Source organism: Emydura macquarii, unplaced genomic scaffold (genome assembly GCF_026122565.2).
Source record: "Emydura macquarii macquarii isolate MOO-44397 ecotype Brisbane River unplaced genomic scaffold, CSIRO-AGI_Emac_v2 contig_2897, whole genome shotgun sequence".
Lineage (NCBI taxonomy): Eukaryota > Metazoa > Chordata > Testudines > Chelidae > Emydura > Emydura macquarii.
The window spans coordinates 48,860,890-48,874,513 of NW_027133034.1; positions in this window are offsets into that span (position 1 = coordinate 48,860,890).

The window sequence follows — 13,624 nt, forward strand, 5'->3', positions numbered from 1 at the left end:
CAGATGAGGATAGCTCCTCTGAGAGTTTAGACTAGTAAATGGGAGCAAAAGGACACACATATTCCAAGAGGGTGGTTATACTGAAAGCAGGGTAGAAATAAGCAGATGAACGGATAGCAAGGAAACAATATTAGGTCAGGGAATGTTAATATGTTAAAAAATATATAGTCAGAACATAAAGAAATGGGATGGGCACTCTTAGAAAATGGCTAGGATGTACATAAATGCAAATATGACAAAAAATGGAAGATCTGAAATTATTTAAACAGAGGAGGTATCAGTATCATGGACTTAATTCAAATATATATTAAGTAATGAGAGATCTATAGAATAACTATAAAAGATCAAGGAGAACATAAGCGGAGAGGAGGAGACTTTCAATATAAAACAAAAGTATGGAAGTAATTAAGATAGAAAACCTTGGATAAATACCATGCTAGTTGGGATTTCCTAAGTTCCACATTAAAGCCAATAAAGTGGCCAATTATTAGAAATGCTGAGCACCTGCATTTCCTATTGGTTTAGATGGAAGTTGCAGATGCTCAGAACTTCTCACGATCAGTCTCAGACTAATGTGATATTATAGTTTCCAATAGATACGACTAGAAACACATTCAAAAAGACCCATCTGTATGGGAATTCTAGAAACCAGCTTGGCATTCAGATGAGTATATCATTTATTAATATCCAGAATGCTCTTTCGGCTCAAATCTATGTCAAATTGTATTATTCAGACTCTGCTTGTATGTTCACAAAATTCTGTTCTCATTTTGCAAAAAATGGTTTTCCATGCTGTAATTGGGACTAGATTTTAGGAAACCAGTCAAGAAGTAAATATGATATGTGTGAACGATGTAAATAGTAGGTTTGGACATCAAAACCAATGGCACTGTACTTAGGAGATATAGGAATTTGTGATGGAAGGAGAAGATAAGTAAAATATTACAAGAACTGGTCAAAACATTCAGGTGTGGTTTTTTTTTTTGTTACTGTTAATGACTTAAAAGCAACCAGGAAATTAGTTCATGTTAAATTTCTTTAGGAAGAGAACTGATGATAAAAGCCTGAAGAGTAACTTGGTATGGAGAAGGGGAGGCTATAAAGCTAGAGTGGAAGAGTAAGAAATGGTATAAAATCACTAGTCAAGAGCTAAAATATAAGATAATGTTGAGAAACAGGAATGATGGATAAAAACCCTTCAATTTGGATTTTAAGAGTACTGAGAAAAAGCAAGCACATTTCTCAGATGTGCAAATAGAGGTGTCAAACTGTAGGTTGAAATACATTATTCTAGTACTATATAAGGACAGTGAGGCTGTATTTAATTCCTGTTTTCTGTGTGAAAGTCTAGGATATAGAAATACAGAAGTACAATTCAGGAAATCAGAATACTATAGAGTTGAGGTTCTTAGTTATTTGGAATGTTAGAGAAACATAGGGGCTGGTCATGTAGCTTTTTCATAGAGGGAACTCCCAGTGTCTTCAGTGAACATTCAGAGCACAGAGGGACTGCTGGATTTTTTTTAAAAGATATATTAAGGTAGTGTTTTTTAAAATATACAAAGTTCTGAAGCAAACAGAGAGAATTCACTGTTTGGAGTATCTAAACTAGGCTGTCTCATGCTAAAATCAACTACAAGAACAAGAGGTTAAACTAGCTAAGGAAGAATCACACAATAGGAATGTAGACACAATTAAACTGTATTAAGAGTAATTAATCTACAAAATAGACTAACAGGGATTGGAGCAATTAATATTAATTTTAAAACAGTTGTTAGCCTTACTTTGTCCTAGAACTTTGTGTGTTCCTATGTTCCATATTTAAAAGTAGCCTCTTGTGGGTTTTAAGGAAATGTGTATCCTGATGGCAAGTTCCAGCAAAATTCCTACAGATAACTATAAATATGTGTTCAGCTGCTTTTCTAAATTGTGGGTCTCTAAGTTATTTTATCAAATCAGGGAACGGAAACATGCAATGTAACTTAAGTGACCAATCACACAGCTTGAATTTTCTATTTTTTTAAGACTTAATAGGAATGAGCTTCACACTAGAATTATTCTAAGAAATTATACAGCCAAGGTTAGATTTACAAAGGGATTTAGGCACCTAAGTGCCACTTTAGGCATCTAAGTCCAAAATTTAGATTCTCATAGTCTCCTCTGAGCTGCTGCCTAACTCTGTAGGTGCCTAAAGTCCAGAGGCACGTACATTTCTGCTGGTGTAGTCCCTCAGGCACCTACATTTCAGCCAGTGGGCACATAGAAAACTACCTAAATCCTGATGCCTGGAGCTTAGCTCACTCCTAAAATCTGGCAGCATTCACAAACAAGATGTTCCCTCATTTATCTCAACTGCAGGGCCCAATGTGGTAGGCACATTCTAAGTCTGTCTAAAAGATCAGGCCTCACACAAAACACAGCTGAAGGAGGGGATGTCCCGGCCAATAACTTGTGTCCCAGTGGTTAGAACTGGGGAGACTAAGCCCTGGTCTATACTTCCATGGCAATTCAGCAGCAGATTAGCTTGCATAACTCCCGTTGACTGCTGTGCTTTCCGTCTGCATGGCATCTTCATTGCACTGTGCTGACAGGAACCGCGTTCCCATCAACGCAGCACTACGCCACTTGAGGGGGGTGGTTTACCAGCGTTGACTTCTGGATCGATTGAGCGGATCTTCACTGACCACTCAGTCGATCCAGATAGGTCGATCTGATGGCAGCAACTTTGCCGCCATCAGTGTAGACATACCCTTAGGGCTCAGATTCAAATCCCTCTTCATCTGCTATGCTGCAGAGATTTGAACTCAACTCTCTAATTTCCCATTATATGTCCCAACCACTGAGCTATTGGATATTCTGGGACAGGACTCTTCAGTTTCTCCTGTAGAAGCTGTTTTGCTTTTTATGATATACTTAATAGCCATGGGCTACTCGGAGTGACTCTATTGCCTAGTGGTTAGGGCACTCGCCTGAGATGTGGGAGACTCAAGTCCTTGTTCATCCTCGTTTTTTTGTGAGAAAGAATTGACCTGGTTTAAGCATCTAAATCGAGGAGAGGGTTCATAGTCATATATCCCACAGGGAGAGAGGTGCCTCCCATGAAGGGTCTAACTATCTCTGAGGGACAGGGCTTAGTCTCCTTAGCATTTCTTATTGGCTAGATTAGGCAGCTCTCAACTCAGCATGCTAGCCTTTGTGAATCCTATTCTTAGGTGCCTAACTCTCCCCGTGCATTGTATAGGGAGTCTGGTTGTCTAACTCAGGGTGCTGAATTCCACTAGACAGCAAAATGCCTAAAAGGTAAGTATTGCAATGCTGAGTAAGTCCCCTTTGTGGATCTTGCCCCAGATATTTAAGATAAGAAATAAATAGGAAAATATCCAAATATGCTTGAAGGTAATCTGAGAACAAGAAAAAAAAAGGTTTAATTAATCAAATAAATTATTTGTTATGAATTATTTACTCAGGTCTATTAATCTTCTAAACACAAACAAAATAATTATTATTTTCTTTAATTTTTGCATAGTTTGTCTCATTAACAAACGTTTTCCAGGGATACATAGCTGCTGAGATATGAGGTACTATGAGGAACTTCTGGCTTTTTCAGTGCATTGAGAATTTAGGAGCCATTTTCTGTAGCTCTTTATGCTATTATGTTCTTTATAATTCTTTATACTATTAATGAAATCTATCTATGTTATGCAATCCGATCCCAAAATATATCTGTCTTGTAACACTTTTCTCTTCTTTCTACTCGAACATTAGTATAGCCTGAGCAAACATTATGGTCCAAATTGTGCCAGAATGAAACCCTGTAGAACTTTACACATGAGAGCAATTTTCCAGTGCTACTATATACAGAGATAAATCATAGTTATATAGACCTTATTACCACTGTATCTGAGTGCCTCATAATCGTTAATAGATTTATCCTCACAACAGCTGTATGAGGTAGAGAAGTGCTATTATCCTCATTTTACAGATGATGAACAGAGAAACTGAAGCCCAGATCCTCACAGGTAATTAGGCACCTAATTCCCATTGATTTGGGCCTGAGTGACTTGCTCATGATCACAGTGGAAATCTCTGGCAGAACATGGACCTGGACCCAGGTCTCCAAATCCTTATGGACTCTATGACACTGCTGGAATTCTCTAACTGTAACATTCTAAACAATCTTCCCAAAAAAGAGGAAATTAAAGAAAGGGAGGAGTTTCAGGAGGTGGTTTAATAAGCAAAGGTCTAATGATTACTTCTTTACAGAAGCTGGAACCTGTTCAAACAGGGTTTTTATAGGCTGTAATGACCCATGACCACATTGGAAAGTGTATGTATAAGGGGAAAATTATGTTTGTTAAAAGATAGAGAAATAAAGAAGTCAGAAATTAATGATGTAAGTTTTATTAGTGGAACATAGCAGTGTCGGCACAAAAAATCCCAGACAAGGCCACAGTTTAGTAAATAAAAAGTCTATATACAAAATCAGGCTGCCCGACCATAACCTAAAATAAGCACAAATAAAGCGCATAATAAAAAAGTCCTAACCAAAAAAAAAAATTAGCAGGGGAATTTAAAACATTTAAAAAAATAACCCCTAATAAAAAATTGAATGTATAAGCAAAAGTAAAAATATAAAAAGTGTCAACCAAAGTCAACCTTCAGAGAAGGTAAAAAAAAAAAGCACTCTTCCGGCGGACGGCTTAATCACCTGATACCCCTCTCTCCGGCTCATCGAATCCTTAAAGTTGTCAATATAAAAAACAAAAACAAAAAAATCCAAAAAGCTAGCTATAAAGCCAGAAATGTGGTAGCAACTACTTCTCCTAGTAATGTATATCTTCGCTTATGTGTATAGTTAGTATATTTGCCAATATTCAAAGTCTAACGCCACTTGCCTACCTAAAGTAATTGTTTTAACCACCGGCGTTGTAACAGCAATAGGAACAATATTGGTAATATTGTTTATGTTTTGTATGTTTTATTTGTATACTTAAAGTGTATAAAAAATTTTTAAAAATAATTTGTGATGATAAAAAACCAATATAATAAAATAATTAATTAAATTGTTTAAACAATTCAATAAATTGTTTAAATAACTCAGACTCCGTCTTAAACCCAATCCGTAAAAAAACCCGGTAAACAACCCACCCTTACTTAAGTTTGGTAATTCCACCGACAGAACCTTGTCATTCTGCAGGGAAATGCTGACTCCAATAATGACCACAGTGCTTCCTTTCTAGCTTGCATCAACAAAGAAGGGCATAGATCTAACTCACATATCATAGTCCATGTTTCCTCGGCACCCTCACAACTCAGTGAGCAACATTGGCTGAAACTCAAGCAGAGGAGACTCCACTGTAATGACAATCAACTTAGTCTGAATTCTAGCTTTCACATACACAAAATTTGAAAATTCCTTACAGTGAGAAACCCTTGTCTCTGTTACACAGTGCAAACAAGCCACATTAACCAGGTTGCTGCCCACCAGAACTGTTTTGTTGATTCGTATTTTGAGAATCCTGTGGTGGGAGTAAATAAATCTTTCTTTGCCCTTTCAACAGCCATGGTATAAAATATAAAAAACTCATTATGCTATAATCAGTCAGATTTTGAATGAGATTTATACCAGTAGCATTCTGTGCATCTTCTCTCTCACATCATCAGTGATGGGTTATCTGGATATCATGGTGACCTGCAATTTAAGGTATTGGTTGGATCTATGAAGCCCTACATGATGTGGTCCCTGCCTACCTTAGGCCTTACCTACACTAGAAAGGGTTTGCCAATATAGTTATACTATCACAGCTATACTGGCAAACCTTCCTACTATAGATGAAGCTTATATTGGCAAAAGAGTTCTTTTGCCAATATAGCTTACAGCAGTTCCCCGAACAAAATATGCTATATTGGCAAAAACACTTTTTTTTTGCTGGTATAACTTTGTCTGCCCTAGGACTTTTGCTGGCACAACTATGTCTGTTAAGAGTGTGATTTTTTTTCAAGCCCAACCTGTATAACTATGCTGAGAAAAATTTAAAGTGTAGAACATGCCTTAGAAACACCTTCGTTCCCGTGTAATACTGTAGGAATATAGTCCCACATTAGATTTGGGTGAACTATGGTTTTAAATTGAGTCAGGATATTAGCGTGAGCAATAGAAACGAAGTATGAGACCAATAATGATATCATGAGAAAGAACAGTTGTGTTAAATCTGTAGTGACTATTTGAAGTACCAATGTTATCTTAGGCCTGGTCTACACTGGTGACGGAGGTCCATGTAACGTCACTTACGTCAATCTCCGAAAGCCTGCGTCTACACTGGTACGGCAGTTTCATCAACTTAAACCGCAGCAAAAGTTGACGTAATAAAACCACCTCCACAAGCGGCGTAGCACCTAAATCGATTTTATTGGGTCGATTTTGTGTCAGTGTAGACACAGCATAACATAATTCAACGTTAATGGCCTCCAGGAGGTATCCCACAATGCCCTGTTGTGACCGCTCTGGACATTCGCGCTCTGCTGTTACCTGGTCACGCTACCTGGAAATGGCCCCTCCTCTCATGCCCTGGGAAAATTTGAATTTTCATTTCCTGTGCAACCAGCGTAGAGAGAGATTTGTTGCTGGACTCCTCATGGCTACTGCAAGGCCCAAACGCGCTCCAGCATGGAGTCGACCAGAGATCTTTGATCTCATCGGTCTTTGGAGCGAGGAGTCTGTTATGGCTCAGCTCAGAACCAGCAGAAGGAATTTGGATATTTACAGGAATATATCCCAGGGCATACTGGAGAAGGGACACAACAGTGGCACACAGCAGTGCTGCATGAAGATCAAGGAGCTGTGGCAGTCATATCAGAAAGATAGGGAAGCTAATAGCCATTCTGGCTCCTCACCAAAAACATACCGCTTCTACGATGAGGTGCATGCGGTTCTAGGCGGCAACCCTACCACAGTGCCGTCCCACAGCATCGATACCTCCGCTAGATCACAATCCATGGACAATGATGAGGACTCTGTAGACGAGGAGGAGGAGGAGGCTGAGGAGAGCAGGGTGCAGAAGAGCAGGGTGTCCGTTCTCCCAGTCAGGACCTATTCCTGACTCCAGAGCAATCCAGCAGCACACAGGACATCAATAATGATCCCGGGGAAGGCACGTCTGGTGAGTTTTTCTTCTTAGCAATTTTGTCCTTTTAAAGCAGGGGTGGGGAACGTCCGGCGCGCAGGCCGTATACGGCCCGTGAAATGATTTGGTCCGGCCCGTGGCGGGCCGTATAAGGCCCGCGAAATCATTTGTTCTGGACCTGGCGGCGGGGGGAATTCCGCGGCGGTGCAGTTTCACGGCGGCGGCGGGGTTCCGTGGGGGGGAGCATTGCCCGCCGCCGAAAACCCTGCCGCCATTCGTCCCTTTTCGGCGGCAGGGGGACTTCGGCGGCGGGCACTGCCCCCCGCCCCCCCCGGCCCCCCGCCGCTGCCGTGAAACCGCGCTGCCGCCGAATTCTCCCCCTCCGCCGAATTTTCCCCCACCGCCCGGGCCACCATCAGGCCCTTGACATAAAAAAGGTTCCCCACCCCTGTTTTAAAGGGAGGAGAGTCTCAGAGCAGTGCAGGAGCATGATCACAGTACCATGCAGGTGATGCTGCGAATCATGCACGACCAGGCAGACATGCTTCGGCAGCTTGTGGAGGTTTAGGAGGAGCGGAGGCAGGACAGAGTCCCACTGCAGCCCCTCCATAATGCTCCTCCACCTATGGCTGCACTGCCCTGCCCCTCCCCCACCCCCAAGAGGTCTCGGAGGAGAATGGCCAGGCTGCAGTATGTGATGCACTCCACCCTGGTGGAGGCGAGCAGAAAGCAGTGGTGGCCCCGCTGACAGCTGGCCTGCAAGAAACCACGCTACCCCTTGAGACTGTGAATGAACACTAGCCCCCCGCCTACACCGACTTGAATGTTCATTAATAAAAGTTTGCATCATTTCTACACGTTTCTTTATTAAATCATATCTTGTTTGGGAGGGATTTGGAGGGTACTGATATTGATGGTGCAGGAGATGTTGAGCAAAAGCAAATAACAGACAGGAACAGAAATCAGTCCTGCATCTCATTGCAGAACCTGGTTTTCAAAGCTTCCCTAAAGCAAAGTGCTCCGCGGTTAGCTCTCAGCGTATTGCTGGAATTGGGATGCTCATAACTGGCGGTCAGTCTTTCTGCCTCCACAGCCAACCCTGGGGAAACCTCTCCCCCTTCGCTTCTCACACATTATGAAGAACACAGCACGCAGATATCACTGAAGAGAGGTTCTTTTCACTTATGTCCAGCCTAATGAGCAGACTCCTCCATCTGGCTTTCAAACACCCAAACGCACATTCAACAACCATTCTGCAAGTGCTTAACCTGTTATTAAAACACTCCTTGTCACTGTTAAGGTGCCTGGTGTATTGCTTCATTAGCCAAGGCAGCAAGGGGCAAGCAGGATTCCCCAGGATCACTTCTAGCATTTCCACATCCCCGATGTGAATTTTTTGGTCAGGGAAGAAAGTGCCCTCCTGCATGTTAGAAAACAGCACCGAATTCCAAAATACACACACATCATGCATCTTCCCAGACCACCCCACATAGATGTCAGTGAAACGACCCCTGTGATCCACAAGGCCCTGCAGGACCATGGAAAAGTACCCCTTGCGGTTTATGTACTCAGTTGCTAGGTGGGCAGGCACTAAGATAAGGATGTGCGTCCCATCAATTGCCCCCCGCAGTTTGGGAACCCCATCACGGCAAACCCGTTCACTATGTCCTGCACATTTCCCAAAGTCACTAGCCTTCATAGCAGAAGTGTTTACAGAGCGAGATTAAGGCATTTTGGTGCTCTAGGCAAGCAATGACACGTACTAAAATTCAGTATGAGTGAGCTGAAGTTTTCTTGTCCGTTTAAAAAAAATCTAAAATGGTTTGAGCATGATGGGGTTTTTTTGGGGGGAAGGGGTTTGTTTTGTGTTTGTGTGTGTGTGAGAGAATGAGATAGGTCCTGATTCAGGATTTATGCCAAATTAATTTTTTAGCCAAATTCAACTAAAAAAATTTCATTTGAAAAATAAAAATAAAATTCCTAGGGAAAAATAACTAGTGTCTGTAAATGCCTAAAACGAATATTTTTAAACAGAAAAATATTTTAAATTAAAAAAGAGTTACTGACTATGTACCTAAACTACATTTCAAAACTTGTTATGATGCTCATTGTCCATTTAAATGAAAGCAGGTAGGATTTAGTATCATTACACTGATTTCACTTCAGTATCAATGCAATCTTTTAGAGTCGATGCTTTGACTTCAAGAACCTCTCCCCACACACACACTATTTTCCAGTAGCGATATCATCCAGCACATGTGACTTTAAAATTCAAAGGACACTGGAAAATATTTTCAGAAATGCCTAGGTGAATTAGGAGCCTACATCTCATTGAAACTCAATGGGACTTAGACTCCCAAGTCATCTAGTGGTTTAGAAAATTTTGCCCACTGTTAAGTAGTTTAAATCCAGATTGTGTATTTTTTTAAAGAATGGGTGGGGTGGAAGCTATTCTATTTTAATAGAAAAGTTTTCATGGTGACTGAACAGGTGTTAAAAATTAAAAACAAACATCTGTCAGGAAGTCAAGAAATGGGGGTTATGGAAAGAGATGACACTAAACAAGTGCATGAATGGTGGAGTATTTTAGTGGGTTTTGGGAGTTATATGGAGAAGGATTTGGGACTCTGGGGTTACGAAGGGCAAGAGGGAATGATTGTTGGTGGCAGATTTGGAGGACAAGTGTGTGGGAGGAAGACTGGTAGATAGTAGGACAGGCAGTTCACCATAAGAACATAACCTTTTTCAACAGCCCAGAAGAAATTTGCATAATGTCTCAAGGACAAAAACCAATTAAAATTTCCATTAAGTGTAAATATGAATGACTTATTGATTTATTTATATGTATAGGTGTGCACACACACAAGGTCACTAAGCAAAGCTGTTGGCCTGAACTTTATTTTAAGTATATGCTGAAATGAATCATATACCAAAGTGACTGTCAGCTTTCATTAATCTGTTTAGTGTTACACATTTAAATGATATATAGCATCACAGTGGTGAGGTTGTAGGTGGGGGTGGATGCAAGTCTGTATAGAAGCAGGTAGGGAAGGTGAGTGGCAGATGGGAAGGTGGGTGGCATCTTGGGTGGGAGACAGACAGAATGAGCGGCAAAGCAGCCCAGAAGTGAGTGAGTGTGGATGAAGCAGAGTGGATGGATAGTTAACGAATTGGGAGAAAGGCTAAATAGCTGGCAGGCAGAGTGAATAATTGGCAGCCATGGTGAGGGAACTGGATGGGCGAGTAGCAAACTGGGCATGTTGCATGCTTGGTGGCAAGAAGGACTGGATGAGAGGCAATAGAGATGGTGCTGGATGGTGGGCAGGCTGAATTACAGTACTGCCAGTCCCAAACATTCAAAAATCATAGGGGCAGGTCTCAAAGAATCATGATGGTTTTCTTAAATAATACATTTTGAGCTCATTTTATTTGTCTTCTGATTTTTGAGTCTTTAAGATGCATTTAGATAACATTTCAAGCTTTTCTCTACTACTCTTAGGGCCAAAAATGTACCTTTTAACAATGAAAGATGAGATTCTTACCTAATCACTTGAATTCAAGACCTGGGTTTTTAAGACAAGCATCTAATACCTTGAGACTCGGAATCAGGCCTGGATTAATCAATTGCACTTGGTGCACTTGCACCTGGCCCACGGGGTGGGGCTGACCACCTGATATGGATGGGAGGTGTTGTGATAGGCCAAACCTGAATGGCGCTTGTGACCTGGCGCGTGAGGTTGCAGCGCCACTGCGGCTTGGCCTGGCCACTTCAAGCCCATCACGATGGAGGGACGGCTGGACAAATTTGAGTGAATGGAGTGGGTGTTGCAACCTGGCAGTGCCACTCACTGGAATTTGACCTGCACTGTGTGAGTGCAGGGCAGGTGATGGGAGTACATGGATCTGCTGGGCAGCCAGGATGGGGAGGAGCAGGAGCAGAGAACAGGAGCGGAGCACTGAGATGGGGGGGCACGTTGTCAGTGAATAGGGAGGGCTGTGCAGGGAGGGGGAGTGAGTTGTAGGGGGCTGGAGGGAGACTGGCGGATGTTGCTGGGGAGTGGGAGATGATGGAGGCTGTGACTAGAGGAGCTGAGCTGTTGGTGGCTGCGGTCAGTAGGAGGTATGACAGGGTTGCTGGGATGTGCGTGGGGACTGTCAGGATATGTGGGGGCTGATGCAGGGTTGTTGGGGTATATGTGGAATGGTAGAGGCATTTGGGGATCTGTGTGTGAGGTGGAGTGTGTTTGACCCAGCCACCCTTCTGTCATGACGAGTGGGCAGCAGTGCCAGATCTGAGCGAAGGTAGGGGAGGGCCCCAATTCTTTAGTTCACAGAGCCCCAAAATTCTTTATTCTGGCACTGCTCATGATACAGTTATCAGACTTGGTAACACTGAATTCACAGGTTATTGTGCCTGCCACCACCAGTGGGAGCAGATACAGGAGTCATTGTTCCAACCCCACACACCCTGTAATTTTCAGGAAGTGGGTGTTAGGGGCTGAAAGAGGCAGAGGGTGGAGTCAGGGTACTGAGGGCCCAGGGAATGGGGAAGAGACAAGTTGAAAGGTTGCTGGGTGTAGAAGATGAGGTAGGAGGCTACTGGTCTAAGCTTGGAAGCCTGAGGAGACTGGTATGCAGCAGGCAAGGAACAGGAATATAGGTGGTAAGGCTAATGGAGTTTCATGGACCAGCCCCCTGTGGCTCATTCCAGACCAGAAGTAACTGTAGTATGTGGGTATGTCTCCACTACAATCTATAGTGCGACTGAAGCTTATGCAGATATACCTGCACTACCACACAGCTAAAAATAGATGTGGTGGTGCAGACTTCAGCATGGGCTGTATAAGCATGCCGGGGACCCTGGGTATCTACTCACATTGCTAGCAGGCACTGAAGCCCACACCGCCACATCTACACTGCAATTTTTAGCCAGGCTAGCATGGGTAAAGCTGCAATCACCTTGGATTGCAATGGAGACATACCCAATGTTCCATGGCTCCGCTGAAACTGGAAATAAGCCTTGTTTGAGCAAGACGGCATAGGAATTTAGGACTGGCCCTGAAAACTCACCCACTTCAGGTTAACCAGGACATCTAGGCCTTACAATTTTTTTTTTTAAATTTGAAAGGGGGAAATGTTTTGTTAAATTAAAATTTTACTCTGCAGTGTTGAAACCTAAAACATCACCAGTGTTGTGCATGGAAATCTGAAAGTTTCAGAGACTAGGGACATGATCCTGAATTTCTTGGTTGCTTGGATGTTCCACTAACTTCAATGGGCTCAACCCTGTGCTGCATCTCCCAAGAGATGCAGCACAGCAGGAGTAGCCTGGCCTCTGCCTGAAGCCCCAGAGGCTGCTCTAATTTACAGCAGCCTCTCTTTGACTATCTACAGGTTGCTCTACAGCCCAGAATAGCCATGGCACTTAGCCCTCCTGCCCCCAGCATGTCCCACTTTGTGGGAGAGCAGTTTGGGGCTGCATTTGCAGTGGGAGGTACTTGGTGACACTTCAACATCTAAAAGGGCATTTGATCATTCTCAAATGAGCCAAGCAGGGAGTCCTAATATACATACAAACACAACAATAGTGAAGGAAAATACAGTCGAAAATAAAATAATACTTCAGCAAATGCTATTTGATTAAAAAAAAAAAATACTGTGGGCTGGATCATCCCCTTCCCATGTAGGAAAAAAGCACAAGAAGAGCTTCTGGGGGAGGAAATCTCCATAAGTGTCATTCCATTGGACTATCAGGAGTTGCCCCCATGGACGAGCCACAGGGTCTGCTCTCAAACCTGGCAGATCCCAGACAATCTGCAGGAGGTTAGTGCCTGGCGCGCGGCTCCATGGACTCCTCCTGGCCATGGCTGTCCCCAGAATCCCTGGAGGGACACCACAGAAAAGACAACACAGCCCAGATTGTATTAACTTTTCTGCCTGATATCTGTGGGAGAGGGCATCAAGGTGAGATGATGTATACATGGTCCAACCAGTCTTCAGCTACTGTTCTAGAGCAAACCTGAGTCCCATAGACGGGGCTCTGAGAACTAAAGGAGGGGAACAGATCTATTGAGGAGATTCACCATCTCCCTTCCACGTGGGAGAGGGAAGATCTGCACATGGAAGGGACTCCCTGCGCACATATTTGGGGGCAGCGGAACAAAACCATCCAGTGTCAGGAAAGGGATGAAATACCATTGCTCCCTTTGCAAAGTGGCTGTGTAAATTCCCCCTATTTACCACAAGGTGGTGAAGAACCATAAGATGTATTAAGAATAAGATGTATTCCTTCCTCACTGGAGAGAAATAGCAGAAAGTCGCCCAGACACAAAAACCATGAGAATTCCCACCAGGTGTCAACCAAAGGAAAATGTGAAATTGAGAAAATAATATAGTCACAATGCTACAAAGCAAAGCTGTTTCTCTGAATTTTATTTTAGAGACATAATTCACAGAGCCAGAGCAATATAACTGTCAACACATATTAGTCTGTTTAACAT